The sequence below is a fragment of the Artibeus jamaicensis genome, unplaced genomic scaffold (assembly GCF_021234435.1).
Source record: "Artibeus jamaicensis isolate MK-2021 breed Jamaican fruit bat unplaced genomic scaffold, CSHL_Jam_final scaffold_3151, whole genome shotgun sequence".
Taxonomy (NCBI): domain Eukaryota; kingdom Metazoa; phylum Chordata; class Mammalia; order Chiroptera; family Phyllostomidae; genus Artibeus; species Artibeus jamaicensis.
The window spans coordinates 5,949,770-5,963,757 of NW_026522037.1; the positions used below are offsets into that span (position 1 = coordinate 5,949,770).

Consider the following 13,988-nt stretch of genomic DNA (forward strand, 5'->3'; position numbering starts at 1 on the left):
GACTCCACAGGGCTGTTGTGAGCACGCAAACAGAGCATGACACGAAATGCCGGTCCAGCCCCTGGGCCACACCCCGTTAATGCCCCAGGTATTGGAGCTGTGACTTTTGCCGGCTCACACAGCCAAGAAGTGCCGCAGCCCGACTTCCTGTCCGTTCTGCCACATCCAAGAGAAGCAAGACCAGAAAAGGGCAGAGGTAGGAGCCTGGGGGTCAGGCCACCGCCCCTGGCTGGGGCAGGGGCAGGCTGTGCTAAGGATTGAATGGAAGAGGTGAGGAAGGGCAAGGTCAAAGACCTGGCCTTCTCTGTCTCCAGAATGGCCATCCATCTCCGTTCTCCCCCAGGCCTGAGAGGAAAGTTTGGCTCCGCCGGGGAAGCCCGGACACCGGGAACGAGCCCTCCTGAGGGACCCACGGGCCTGGGTGCTCCTGCGGCTCAGGGGGCGGTGTGGGGAAGACCCAGGCTCTGCGGCCCCACACTCCTGAGGTCAAAGCCCAGGCTCAGCGTCCCAGCCCCCTCCCGACACACCAAGATGTGCCATGTGTGACCCTGGTCAGCCTGTTTCAACCTTCGGGCTTCGGTTTTATCCACAAAACAGGCAGAGAAAGCAGCCATTCTAGGTTGCCTTGGGAATCAAATAAAACTAACACAGAGATGCACTTGGCACCCAGTGGGAGCTCCGTCATTGTCAAGTGGAGGTCCCTGCCTCCCTGCTCCCGCCTCTGTCTCCCAGTCCCGTCTCCTCTGGGCCTCTCTCTCTCTCTCTTCCCAGCTGAGTTCAGGGCAGGAGTTGGAAGGAATTAGGAGACCATCCTGGAGGCAAGCCTGAGGGCCCTGCAGAAGGGATCAAGGGCCAAACATAACATCAGATTATTAAAAACGTGGAGTGTAAACACCAGCACAACCAGCCAGGACGCAGTGGCCACCAGACCGCAGCCCAGCTGCTCCTCCTGCCGTGGCCCTGCCTCCTGCTGCCCCTGGGTCTGGGGTGGACCCAGCTCCCCAGGCACCAGGCACAGGCCTGTGTGTTTTCCCTGAGCCAAGCCCCGGGGCCCTGGCCAAACACTATCCACAGAGTCTGGTGACCTGGAGGACAGTTACACCCAGAGAAGAGAGGGCCTCCCACAGGATCCCATGCTCTTGGCCATCGACAGGCCCTGAGAGGAGATGACCAGGGTGCCCACCGGGACCCTGACCTAGCTATGTGTGGCGCAGACCAGGCTGGGAACCCAGAACCCCCAGCTAACAGCTGTGTGAGCTTGGGCAGATCACTTAACCTCTCTGAGTCCCGGGGTCCTCACCTAAAAAAAAAGAGCATTTAAAAAACCTTCCCCTCTCCGGGGTGTGGAAAGGTCAGTGAAATAATGCATTGAAAACAGCCTGGCAGAATAAAAGGTGGGGCTGGGCCTCAGAGTACCCTTGGTTCAGCCCCAAGCTGGTCAAGGTCGAGGCCGGAGAGCAAGGTCGCATGGTAACTGGGCGCCGTGGAGTCACGGGAATGGCCGCATTCATCGGCACCTGAAGGTGAGCCTCCTGAGCGTCGGGGCGAGTGGGCGGGCTTTGGAGCCAGACAGCTGGATTGGAGTGCGACCCCGGGATGTCACGGTTGCCCCCGCCCTGGCTGAGCTCCAGGAGCCCCACTGCAAAGGGGCCGCACCCAGCTCACTGGCCTCGAGGGTGCATTCACTCAGTGACTGGAAGGACTGTGGCGCACTTACCACACCGCGTGAGGCTCCAGACCTCAGGGAAGAGCTCGGTTGGCTCCCTGCCCTCCCCCCCTGCGGGGCTGAAGATTCGAGGAGGTGCTGTGTGGACAGTGCCCGGCATTTGGCAAGTGCTCAGTAGACTGTCTTTTATACCCTGATTACTGCCTGCCCCTTGCCTTCCTTCCTTCCTTCCCTCCTTCCTTCCTTCCTCCCTTCCTCCCTTCCTCCCTTCCTTCCTTCCTCCCTCCAAAGCCATCAACAGACATTGGCCCCCTGGGGATAATTACATGGAGAACTGGGGGTAGAGCCCAGCCCCCCTCCCCCTCCTCAAACAGGTGCCAAGCCCTCATTGGCAGGTGCAGACCAGGGCCTGGAAGGAAGAGCCAGCATCAGAGGCCACAACAGAGAGAGGCTTTAAGCAAACAACCTGCTCCGGTCACCTGTTTGAGGACTCCAGCCCCAAGACCTGCCTTGCAGCCCCGAGGTCCCCGACCCTGAGCTCGGAGGGCACAGGGCTGGATGACCCTGCAGCCCTGGCGGCACTGTGGGTTCCCGCCCCGAGGCCCGGGGAAGCCCCTCTGGGGGAGGAAAGGTGCTGGTCCCACAGCCGGGGCTGGCCCTGGGGCCCCCCCAAGTCATGCCAGGGTCACGACCTTGCAGAGAGCTGGGCTGCAGGGCCCTCCCTGCTCGGCCTCGCTGGCCTGCCTGTCTGTGTCGCCACCCAGCCTGGCTGAAACCCGAGCCAGGGCGATAGAGCCCCGGCCAGCCAGCCAGTTATGTCTTAATGTAATTTAGCTGTAATCGCGGCGTGTTTTCCTTCGCTATAATTAGTAAAATGTGGTTGTTTTCTGTGTTCCTGGAAGATGTCTGAACCGCGGCCAGCTCCCCGTAGCGTTTCTGACAAGCTCTCTCAAACAGGCCCACCGGCAACAGCGTGGGTTTACCAACACTTTGTTTTTTTTCTTCCTTAACCTGCGTCCTCCTGATTCCTGAGCTGCGGCCTCTCCCTTCCGGCCCCCGAGGACAAGCCCCCGGCTCGGCGCAGTGTGGGTGCACTGTAGGTGCCCCCTAAATGTGGGTGGGTGAGGGAGCCATCAAACCACTACCAACAACAGAAAGGCATGTAAAGAAGGGAGTCCTTTTTTATGAATTCTGCAAGGTCCTTGAGGAAGTGAGTGTGAGCACGCACACGAGTGTGAGCTCAGGTGCAGCCAGCTGTGCACTGGTGGGTGTGTCCGTGACAGCAAGTGCAGCCAGCTTCGTGTGGGGCTCTCCCTGCTGGTGACCCTCAGTCCGCGGGTGTCCGCCTGACCTCGCTGGCACCCCTGTGTGCGCGTGTGAGCCTTCTGTGTGAGTCAGGACACCGGAGGTTACCAGAACGGACCCTGGACTCTCTGATGGCCACACGTGGGGGACAGGACTGGGCACAGAATGGGCAGCACCCCAGTGCAGCTGTCCTGCCACCCATTTCCACAGGCAACGCAGAGAACCACAGGCGACCACTGAGAACGTGGCCAAATTCCTCGCCTCCTGGGTAACCACAAAGCTCTGTATTGAAAGGAGAAGGTCCCGTGGTTCGCCTCCCTTGACAACGGTTTCAAAGGTGGTGGTCAGCACTGAGCACGGGAGGAAACAGGTCCCCTCAGAGCGTGCTAGTGGGGACATAAGTCAACTCGGCATCTCTGGAAAGAAACTGAGCGAGTTTATGTCCAGAATTTATCTGCAAGGAAGACTGGGCCATATACACAAACACAGGAATTTCGTGGCGGCATTTAAAAGAAGAAACTGAAAAATCATACAAAGGAGCATCAAGAGAGGGTTAACTAAATATATGACGATAACCATTCATCCATCGCAGAAATAGTCACCAGTAGTTAGTAGCAATGAAAGAGACCTAAAGCCAAATAAAGGTGAAAAGCAAGTTGTAGAAAGGTCGACAGTGCATAGCATTAATAAATGTACATAGAATATCGATAGTATAATATAATGTTTCTATAAAATATTACAAAAGGGTGTTGTATGAAAGGAGAGAAGGTAAGCATGCCCCTTGACAAGGATGGAAGAGGCTCCTGGGCCCAACCACACACACACGGTTAAGGCACTGCCACCTACTTTGTGGTGTCTAACCACTGTTTTTAGCTACGTGCAAAAAAATGAAAGTCGAGCACCGACTTACACCATACACCAAAGTTCATTCAAGGTGGATAAAAGACTTAAATATAAGCCGTGACATCTTTAAAGTCCTAGAGGAGAACACTGGCAAGAAAATCTCAGATATTTCACGCAGCAACTTTTTTACTGATATGTCCCCCAGAGCAAGGAATATAAAGGAAAGAATAAACAAATGGGATCTCATCAAAATAAAAAGTTTTTGCACGGCTAAAGAAAACAGTATTAAAATAAAAAGAGTTCCAACTGTATGGGAAAACATATTTGCCAATGATACCTCAGACAAGGGTTTAATCTCCAAAATATACAAAGAACTTACACGACTCCACTCTAAGAAGACAAGCAACCCAATTAAAAAGTGGGCAAAGGACTTGAACAGACACTTCTCCAAGGAGGACATACAGAGGATCCAGAGACACATGAAAAGATGCTCAATATCGTTAGCTATCAGAGAGATGCAAATTAAAACCACAATGAGATACCACTTTACACTGGTCAGAATGGCCATCATAAACAAAGCAACAAACAACAAGTGTTGGAGAGGTTGTGGGGAAAAGCGGACCCTAGTTCACTGTTGGTGGGATTGCAGACTGGTACAACCACTGTGGAAAACTGTGAAATTTTCTAAAAAAAACTAGAAATGGACCTGTCTTTTGATCCAGCAATTCCATTGCTGGGACTATATCCCAAGAACCCTAAAACACCAATCCAAAAGAACCTATGCACCCCAATGTTCATAGCAGCACAATTTACAATAGCCGAGAGCTGGAAGCAACCTAGGTGCCCATCAGTAAATGAATGGATCCAAAAACTATGGTACATTTACACAATGGAATTCTATGCAGCAGAAAGAAAGAAAGAGCTCCTACCCTTTGCAACAGCATGGATGGAACTGGAAGGCATTATGCTGAGTGAAATAAGCCAGGCGGTGAAAGACAGATACCATAGGATCTCACCTTTAACAGGAACCTAAACAACAAAACAAACAAGCAAGCAAAATAAAAACAAAGACACTGCAATAGAGAACAGGGGGACAGTGACCAGAGGGGAGAGAGGAAGGAATTTCAGGGGAAAAAGAGGAAGGATTTACAGGAACTAGTATAAAGGACACATGGACAACAACTAAGGGGGGTGGAAATGGGAGGGAGGTGGGGAGCACTGGGGAGTGGGCTGGGATGTGAGTAAAAAACAAAACTGTACTTGAACAATTAAATAAATTAAAAAAATAAAATATTACAAAGCGATATATGCAGCTCTTGGTTCTTTGGGTGGGATGATTTCCTTAAATCAATAAACTATGTTATAGAGTAATTTTAGAGCAATTCACAGCAAAATGCAGTGAAAAATTCGGAGGTTTCCCACGTACCCTCTACCCCCGAACGGGCACAGCCTTCTCCGTTGTCCACCAGTGTGGGACACTTGTCACACCGAGGCACCTGCACTGACGCAGCATTGCCACCCGAGTCCGTGGCTGACAGTGGGGCTCACGCCCGGCGCTGTGTGTTCTATGGGGCAGATGGGTAATGACTCCAACCTGCCGCTGTGGTATCACACAGAGTCCCCTCACTGCCCTAAATATCCTCTGTGCGAATACCTGCTGTGTCTGGTGTGCTTCTAATCGTAAAAAAATTATAGTAATCAAAATTAAGTAAAAGCAATAGAAGGGGGCTAACAACATATTCACATCCTAGGATGCACTTGAGAGGTGTTGTTTCAGAATCTGGAAACCTGGCGAGCAGCCAGGCTCCCAGCTCGTGGAGAGTAAGAGTTAAGCTCTGGACGAGCACCCGGGTGGGGGGAATCTCCAAGGCGAAAGGAGTACGAACTTGATGACTTGTATTTTGGCTGCTCAGAGGTCTTTTGTTTGTGCTTGCATCCAAGTTGCCCTCCATGTCCAGATACAAGAGGTTCTGTTTGCAAGGGGGGGATGAAGCTGCAAGCCGTTGGTGGGGCTCAGTCAGGATGGAGCGACAGGACCAAAGGAAGAAGAGGGTGGGTGCTGTGAACAGGCTGGGGGTACACAGGAGACAGAGAGTGAGAGAAAGCATGGGGGCGGCAAGGAAGGGAGGGGAGGCAGAGGACACTTCTTAACACGCCCAAGAAGATGGAAGACTGCACCGCACCTTTTAGAGCTGATGTGGAAGGGGCGGGGTTAGGGGCGGGGCCACGGTCAGTGCCTGTCAGAGGGCATCCCCAAGCTGTCCCTACAAAAGACTCCCCAAGGTTCTCACTTTTCAAACCTGGCTCTCACCAGGTCTCAACCCCGTTCCCCCATTTAAAGACACATACTGACTTCCCACTGGCCCGAGAAGAAATCCCCCCTGTCGGGTGGAAATCACACTGGGAACCTCCCCAGTGGGTGGTGTCAGACACTAGGGGAGTTCTTGGATGTGGAAAGAACATTCGGTGCTATGCATGGCACACAGTGAGTGCTTTGTGGGCATTACCTACTAGTATAATTATTATAATTATTAAAAGACCTTTTTTAAAAATTTGTAACCATCCCCTTTGGGGGTCTCTAATCATCACAGTCCCAGCTCCCCTCTCTAGTTCCCACCCCAGCCATCATCCCACTTCAACAGCTGACTCTGGCGGCCCCTGAGCCCTCAGCTCTGGGGCTGAGATGAGCCCTGGCTGGATTTGGATGCTGGTCCCAGCTCCATCACTGACCAGCTGGGTGACCTTGGGTCAGTCATTTCACTTTTCTGGGCCTCAGTTTCATCATCTGTTCAGTGGGTATAATGGCACTATCCACCTCTCAGAGGTGCTCTGGAGATTGGTACAGCATCCAACACGCAAATTCAGTAAGTGGTGGCTTTTATCATTAAGTTCAGTTGGGGTGAGCATTTCAGTTTTGTGTTTTAAATCATGTTTTGGGGAGTGGTGGGCGCCCTCTAGTGGTGGAGCCCCACATGGAGGGGTGCCTTAGCTTTCAGCCTGGGGGTAGGAGGGTAGTGTAGGGAGGAAGCTGGGGACGAGATCTTACAGGTGAACGTTCTGTAAATTGGGGATGAGTCAACCCAAGGCCACCACAGCTGGGCTGGGACCAGTGATCTGTAAGCTGGTTTGGCCAGGAGGACATAGTAAAGGGGTCCAGCTTAGACCCCTGGGTAAGTTTCCTGTGAAGACAGAGGGTGCCCCCGATGAGGGGAGGAGGCAGACATGAGGGGATGCAAAGGTAGCCCTCCAACCCTGTTCTATGGCTAGGTGCATCCTCCCCAGGCCCCCGCCTTCTGCTCCACTTCACCAACGGAGAAACAGACCCACAGAGGTCCAGGGTCTCTCTGGTGCTCACGCATGGTATCCAAGGCAGAACGCAGACCAGAACCTGGACTCCAGACCCAGTGCTCCCTGCCCGGGCAATGGGGAGCAGAGGACATTTCACTGAATCACAGAGTGAAGTTTCGAAGGAGAAGGAAAAAAAGCAGCAGCCGGCGGAGTTCCCAGGGCTGGAGCCCTGCCCAGCCGGTCCCAGGGCTCAGGGAGGGTGGGAATGACGCAGCCTGGGCCCGAGGCAGTCTCAGGAGCACCATTCGCCGGGAATCTGCCTGCAGAGGCAGCCAGGACTGCAGAGGCTCCGGGAAGGACAGCGGAGCCAGCAGCCGGGGCGACTCCACGGGGGCTGCATGTGCGGGGGCCGCGTGTGCAGGGGGGGGGCCTCGCGGGGCTCAGGATCCCCTCCATCCCAGCCCTCCAGAGACCCCACCCACATTCATGCACAGGCAAGCGCCCAGGCCCGGCAGACACTGAGTGTCTGGGTGGGCAGCAGAAGCCTCCTCAGCAGGGAAGGGGTCAGCCTGGAGCAGGGAAATCCCGGGAGACCCATGAGAGGGGGCGGCCACGAGCAGGAGTCCAGGCCCAGCTGCCGGCCGGGGCCAAGGTCCGAGGCTGCGGACGCGGCCAGCTCACTTCCCCCGATCCGAAGGCCCCTTTCCTGTCTCCAACCTAGGAGGCGTCGCCCACTGCGTGTCCTAAAAGCTTTCTCACGCATTACAGCTCACCCGAGACTCAGGCTGGCTTCGAAGATCTTCCCAACCTACAGACGGAACAGCGGAGGCCCAGGGAGGGGGAGGGGCTGCCGGGCTCGGAGCCATTTTCACCGTGAGCGGCTGTCTGTCACTCTTGGGATCCGTAGAATTTGGCTAATGGGAGGGAGGAGTAGATACTGTTCAGCTAGAGAAGGATGCCGGTCTCCAGGACCCTGGTGAGATGCCAGCTCCAGCCTCCACCCCACGGCCTGTGGTGATGGAGGGGAAGCCGGCTCTGGCACCTGCTACACCTGAGTTCAAATTCTGCTACCACCTATCACATCTGCCCTAATCAATATAGCTGCATCAGCCAATCGAACCCTTCCAGTGTCCCCTGAGGGAGCGCTGTCGTTGGCCCCACGGACAGACACGGAAACTGGGACACAGCTGGCAGTGCGGGGATCTGAACTCAGCCCGCCTGCTCTCTTAAACGCAACATCCATTTGTAACGCACGAAAAGCACATGGAGAACGTTAGGTGTTCTGAGGAGCTGGGAACTTGCGGGTGAGTGGAGGTGACGTCACCAGGAGGTGACGGACACCTCCAGAAGCAAGGGAGCTCAGAGAGCAGCCGGTCATCGCATCCCGGAGACCAAGGGGAAACTAAGTCAGGGGAGGGCTCTGCCTGGAGTCTTGGGTCCCCACTCACAGCTCCAATCTGGTCCCCTCACCAGAGTCATCTGGATGCAAAGGACGAGGGAGATGAGGGCTCAATCCCATGGTCCTCTCCATGGCACAGGCCCAGCTGGATGCCATTACAATGGTGTCTCTAAGAGGGGCAGCCCCACTGGCTGCGGGAGGGCACTGAGCTCAGACCCCAGGGCAGAGAAGCTGAGATGGCCCGTGGCCCCTGCCCAGCCCGGCATGTCCCTTTAAGAGGTCTGGCTTTTTAAGAGGAGAGCCAGGGGTCAAGGCTATTTCCCACTGTGTGCCACCTCCAGCTGCAAGGTTCCTGGCTTTCACACCCTGGCAGAGTTGGGAAGAGGGAGCCCCCCTGCTCTTCCCTTGACCTCCATGCCACCCCCAGCCCGCCCCCGCCCCAGGTCCCTGGGCCTGGACCTGGCCCCTCAGCAGCCCGTCATCCCATCCGCTCTTGATCCCGTTCCCTGGCCGGGGCTCCTGGCCGGGGCTGCCGCAGCCCTTCCCTTCCCACTCCGTGCTTGGCAGAGGGGTGAGTGTCTGTTCTCAAGCCGGGGCCCACGGGGCTGTCCGGGGCCAGCAATGCAAAGGGGGCGGAGGGCAGGGCTGTCTGGAGGGAACCCCCTTTCCTGAGGAGCCGGCTCCACCCACCACAGGGCTGTGGGGTTGGGGCAGGCGGAGGGCAGACCAGCCCACATCGAGGCTGGAGAGCATCTATCCCCATGGAAGACCAAAGCAAGTGGTGAGGCTTCTAGAGGAGCTGATTAAGCAAGGACAGTCCCTTGTCCTGCGGTAGCAGAAACCTCATCTGCCCAGGCAGGCCTAGCCTTGGATTGTGGGAGGGCACGAGACCAGGAGCTCGGGTGAGCCCTCGGCCTGAGGCTGGCCCTTCACTGGTCCGCCGCAAACCTGCCCCTTTCAACCTCAAACTCTCCCTCGGCTCCAAGCACGAGTTGGAACCCGGGCTTTGGAGTCTGACAGATGCTGGTTCATGTCCTGGCTCACAGCTTTCCACCTGTGTGACCTTGACTTGTTCAAGGTCCCGGGGAGCCCCGGCCCAGGGTTTGGGACCCACACAGCAGTTGGCTCTGCCATTCCGCCTGTGTCCAGGGAATGCTCAGCAGGGATGAACGAGCCATCCTGTAGCTTCTTGCACAAGAAACCCCCAGCCCAGGGCCTCCCCACACTGTGACCCCTGGAAGCTGAGTAAGGTGGAGAGGGACCACTCACAGGGGGAAGGTTCTCCCCCAGTTCGAGTCAGAGGGCCCAGGGTCAAGTGTCTGCCTGTCGCTCTCCGCAGAGTGGCCTTGGCCCTTCTGCACCTCGCTTTCCTGTCTGTGAAGTGGAGCGCACGGGAGGGTCCCCAGAGACTCCGGAGCGGAGGCGGTTCGCGAGCTCGGCGGCAGATTCAGGCCTCAAGGCTGCCCTCGCCTTTGTTTGCTTTATTGAGTAAAAGAAAATACTTTGAACATTTTATGGGGACTTGGGGAGGGGAGGAGGGGTCAGAGAGAGGCTTCATCCAAGAGAAACAGCCTCTGAGGAGGATCCTGCCAAGAAAACCCAAGGGCGGGGCCAGGAGGGCTCTCCTCTGACACGGCCAAGGAGGGAGCCTGTGAAGACACAGGAGCCAGGAGGGAGGCCAGGCCTAAGGGACCCCTTGGCCCCGGAGCCCCCCAGATAATGAGCCAGGCAGCCCCTCTTCCCATCCCCACAAAGCCTCCTTGCCTGCTGCGGCTGCTGCTGCTGCTCCTGCCCCAGGGGCCACCCCGAAACCCCCAGCTCCCCCATTCGCTCCCATGGAGCAAGTTCATTCATTCCCTCACACACTCCTGGACTCGTTCATCATTAGCGCAGGCGGCTGCTTTTCCTTAGAATGAATGGATGCACTCATTCATTCATTCATTCACTCACTCGTTCTCTCATTGGTTCATTCATTCATGTGCCAATACCTGAATGAACCGGCCCAGACCCGCCCTCAAGCACTCTCAGGTTAAGAACGGACAATCTCTGAGGGAGAGAGCCCACCTGGGGCCGTAAGGTCACGGGGTCAGCTGCAAGCCCACGAAGACAAGGGGCATCTGGAAAGGTGAGTGCATGTAGGACGCCACATGGTGGGCAGGGGGAAGGGCAGTCCAGGGACATGGCAGAGAAGTGGGCAGCAGTATGGTATGTTTCAGCAGAGGGAGAAGAGACCAGAAAAGGGGCTGGCTGAGTCCATCACCCACAGGGCAGGACACTTCGCGGGGTCCCCGGGACTGCTGGGGCCCTCACCACTGAGCCGAGCCAGGACTCCCTGGAATTCCCCAGCATTCCACGGGGGCCTTCTCTCCCCAGCTGGGACCTGGCCCCTGCTTCCTGGGGGAATGAGGTCAGCCTCCAGCTGGGGCCCCTGCCCCGCAGACCAGGGAAACCCCGGAGTGTCCCATCTCCCCCCGGCCCTCAGGAGACCCCGACGCTTCCTGCCGTCTGGGCGTCTCCCTCTCAGAGCTACAGGCCTTCCTCTGGGCCCCCATCCTCAAAGGCCTCAGGTCTTAAAATTCAAGCTCAGAGACTGCCACAGCAGCTCAAGAGCTGCCGAGGACTTTTGTGGAGGAGGAAGAGGAGAGAGAGAAATTGGGAGGAAAGGAGAGCCTGGAAAATGGGTGAAGCTGGCCTCGTGGGTGCCTGTGGCTCTTACGTCAACACACACCTGTCCCCCGCAACAAGGGTCGCCCCACAGTTCGGCCTGGCTCCTCAGGGGCAGGGTCCCTGGTCCCAAGCTATGTCCCCACCCTGAGGGGCCTTTCAACCGAGGACAAGACTCCCCTGGGAAGTCACCCAGGCCCTTTGCCTCAACATAGTGCCTGAAGGCGTTAAAAACTCCAGGGCCACCACTCCTGTTAGGGATACTGGCTGTCACGCAGAACTCCAGGGGAAAGACCAAGATGACAAGCTCCCTACTTACACCTTAAAGCGTAACAGAAAGAGGAAGATCTGAACTCGAGAGCCTCCCCTGCCCCCTACTGAGTGATCTCGCGGCAGTCAAGTGCACCCCCTGAACGTCAGTCTGTGCAGATGATAATAACTGTGACCATAATAAGAGCTGTACTCCCGGGGGGCTTAGCAGACGCCGGGCTCTGGCTAAAGCGTGACCTCATGTCCTCCTCACGACAATTCTATGAAGTAGGTCCTTCTACGATCACCACTTCACAGGTCAGGAAATGAAGCTCAAAGAGGCTAAGTCACTTGCCCAAGTGACCCAAGCAGCAACAACAGGAAAAAAAAAAAGCAAGGATTTCATCCCAGCCACCCCAGTTCTGGAGCCTGCAGACTTGACTACTCCACTGCATCTTGCAGTGATTTTCTGCATCCATTGAACCAGCCAAGACGGACAGCTTGTGCTGGGCACTGCATGTAGGTAAATCTCGTATCTGCTATCAGGGAGCTTCCAGCCCATGGAGTGAGACTTAGAAGACTGATTATAATGCGGCGTGACTGTTGTTATGATAGATGAATTATAAGGTGCTGGGTGTATTAGTCAGGCCATTCCGTGCAAGCTGCTTCAACAAAGAACCCCAGCACCTCAATGGCTTCACAAGGCTGCACTGGCTGGGGCTTCTGCTCCATGGGTCGTTATGAGGTCCAGGCCTCCTCGGGCTTCTCTACAGCCAACAAGCAAGACAGAGGTATCAGGAAGGACTGCATGGGCCATTCGGAACATTTTCTAGCCTAGTCTCTCACTTGTCCGTGTTCCACTGGCTGCAACCAGCCACACCGCCCCACTTCACCGCATGGGAGGCTGGGCATGGAGGAGCCAGGCTGATGAGAATTTGGCAGGTCTCTGCCACCGTGGGGGGCCACAAAAGAGAAAGTGACTAACCCCATCTGGTTGAGCCCAGAAGCTTCCCAGGAAGTGGGAATGGAGCCGGGTCCAGCAGGGAAGGGGACGTGGGAGGGCACCCCGGGTGGACAGAACTGCATGTGCAAAGAACCATGTGATAACACCCGTCCCAGCATGCGGTGCGCGAATGCTATAAATCTGTTGTTGCTATGACAGACTAATTTCCTAAGAGACCGAGGGAAGGGAGAAGGCGTGTTAGGTCAGACCGTCCAGAGCCAGCTCAGCTGGGTGCTCAGGGGCAAGCAGTTTACTGAGGACCAGCTTTCTGCGACAGAGTGGGAGGTGAACAGCAGGGAAGGGGAGAAAGCCAAGCGCAGGCCCAGCCTCAACCAGAACCCGCAGGGACACTCCGGGTCGATGTTTCCCCTGGAGCTGGTGCAGCCGGAGACACGGGCTCTGGGCTTTCATGCTCCAGCCCAGCCAGTCCCTGGCCAAGGGAGCCCTGGTGCAGGGAAGGAGGAAACCATAAGTTCTCTGGCACAGCCATCCCTAAGCATCTGGGGGAACCACCTGCAGTCCCGGGCAGCCCTGAGAAGAGGGTGCGGGCCCAGGTGATGGGGGCAGAGAACACGGAGGCTCAGATAGACAGGAAAAGGGAACGGGGTGATCCAGTAGAGCAAAAGCAGTGTGACAGTGTTCGGGGCGGAGACAGAGTGGCACTCCAAGGGGAGGAGGAGCTGGGGTGGGGCTGGGGTTTGGCAAATCCCCTAGGAACTCTTGTGACTGTGGCAGGTGGAACTGGGGGAAAGCGATGAATGCAGAACCGGAACTCTTATCCTGATTCTGCCACTGGTTGAGCATGTGGGGACCCTCCTCTGTAAATGAAAGGAAGGGCGTGGACTTGAATGGCTGTGCTATAGAGCAGAGGTGGGGCAGGCGCACCCAGTGGGCACGGATAAATGGGCACCATCCTGTGTCTCTGCGCATGGCCCGATTCGCACCCACTTCCCAGTCCTGAAGGCCCCAGGAGACGGGGGAGGGAGGAACCCCTTCTAGAAGCCTGACAGCCGGCCCCACGAGGCATCCCCCACCCCACCACCCACCTAGTGACCTTCCATTCCCGCACCATCAGAACTTAGAACGTACCTTAGGGCTCATTTGGGCCAAATTTAACAGATGGGGAAACTGAGGCCCAGAGAAAGGAAGGAATTTTCCTAAGGCCCCACAGTCCCCAATGGGTTTCCCCTCATATGCCAACTCTGGTTAATTGGTAGTGGCTGCCTATAGGACGATAAATAAGATTTCTGGGGTTTTATTTGTGCTCCCTGGAGAAGAATTCCAGAATTGGTTAATCATGTCTACCATGGGTGGTACCTGGAGAGTAGAAAGTATGTATTTACATTACTGCAAAAGAAAAAGAAAAATTTTAAAAATGCATCAGCCTTCCTCCCCAGCTTCTCCCTCTGCTCTAAAAGGTTTAGCAACATTCCTGTTCCTACCAGATGGTTCCAAAATAGGTCAAAAGGACTCAAGGGAACGAAAAACCTAATGTCTAAAATGGTAAGAGCATAGGACATTTTTGTTGAAAAATGTCAACAAAATTGCCCTTAATCTGACATACGGAACAA

General features: G+C 55.8%; 1 non-coding gene across 1 annotated transcript; it reads left to right on the forward strand.

Moving 5' to 3' along the window:
• Nucleotides 1-3,717: 3,717 nt before the first annotated feature.
• On the forward strand, nucleotides 3,718-3,843 carry LOC119036251 (U6atac minor spliceosomal RNA). The gene has a single exon (XR_005079960.2). It is a non-coding gene; the product is annotated as a U6atac minor spliceosomal RNA (small nuclear RNA).
• Nucleotides 3,844-13,988: the final 10,145 nt, after the last annotated feature.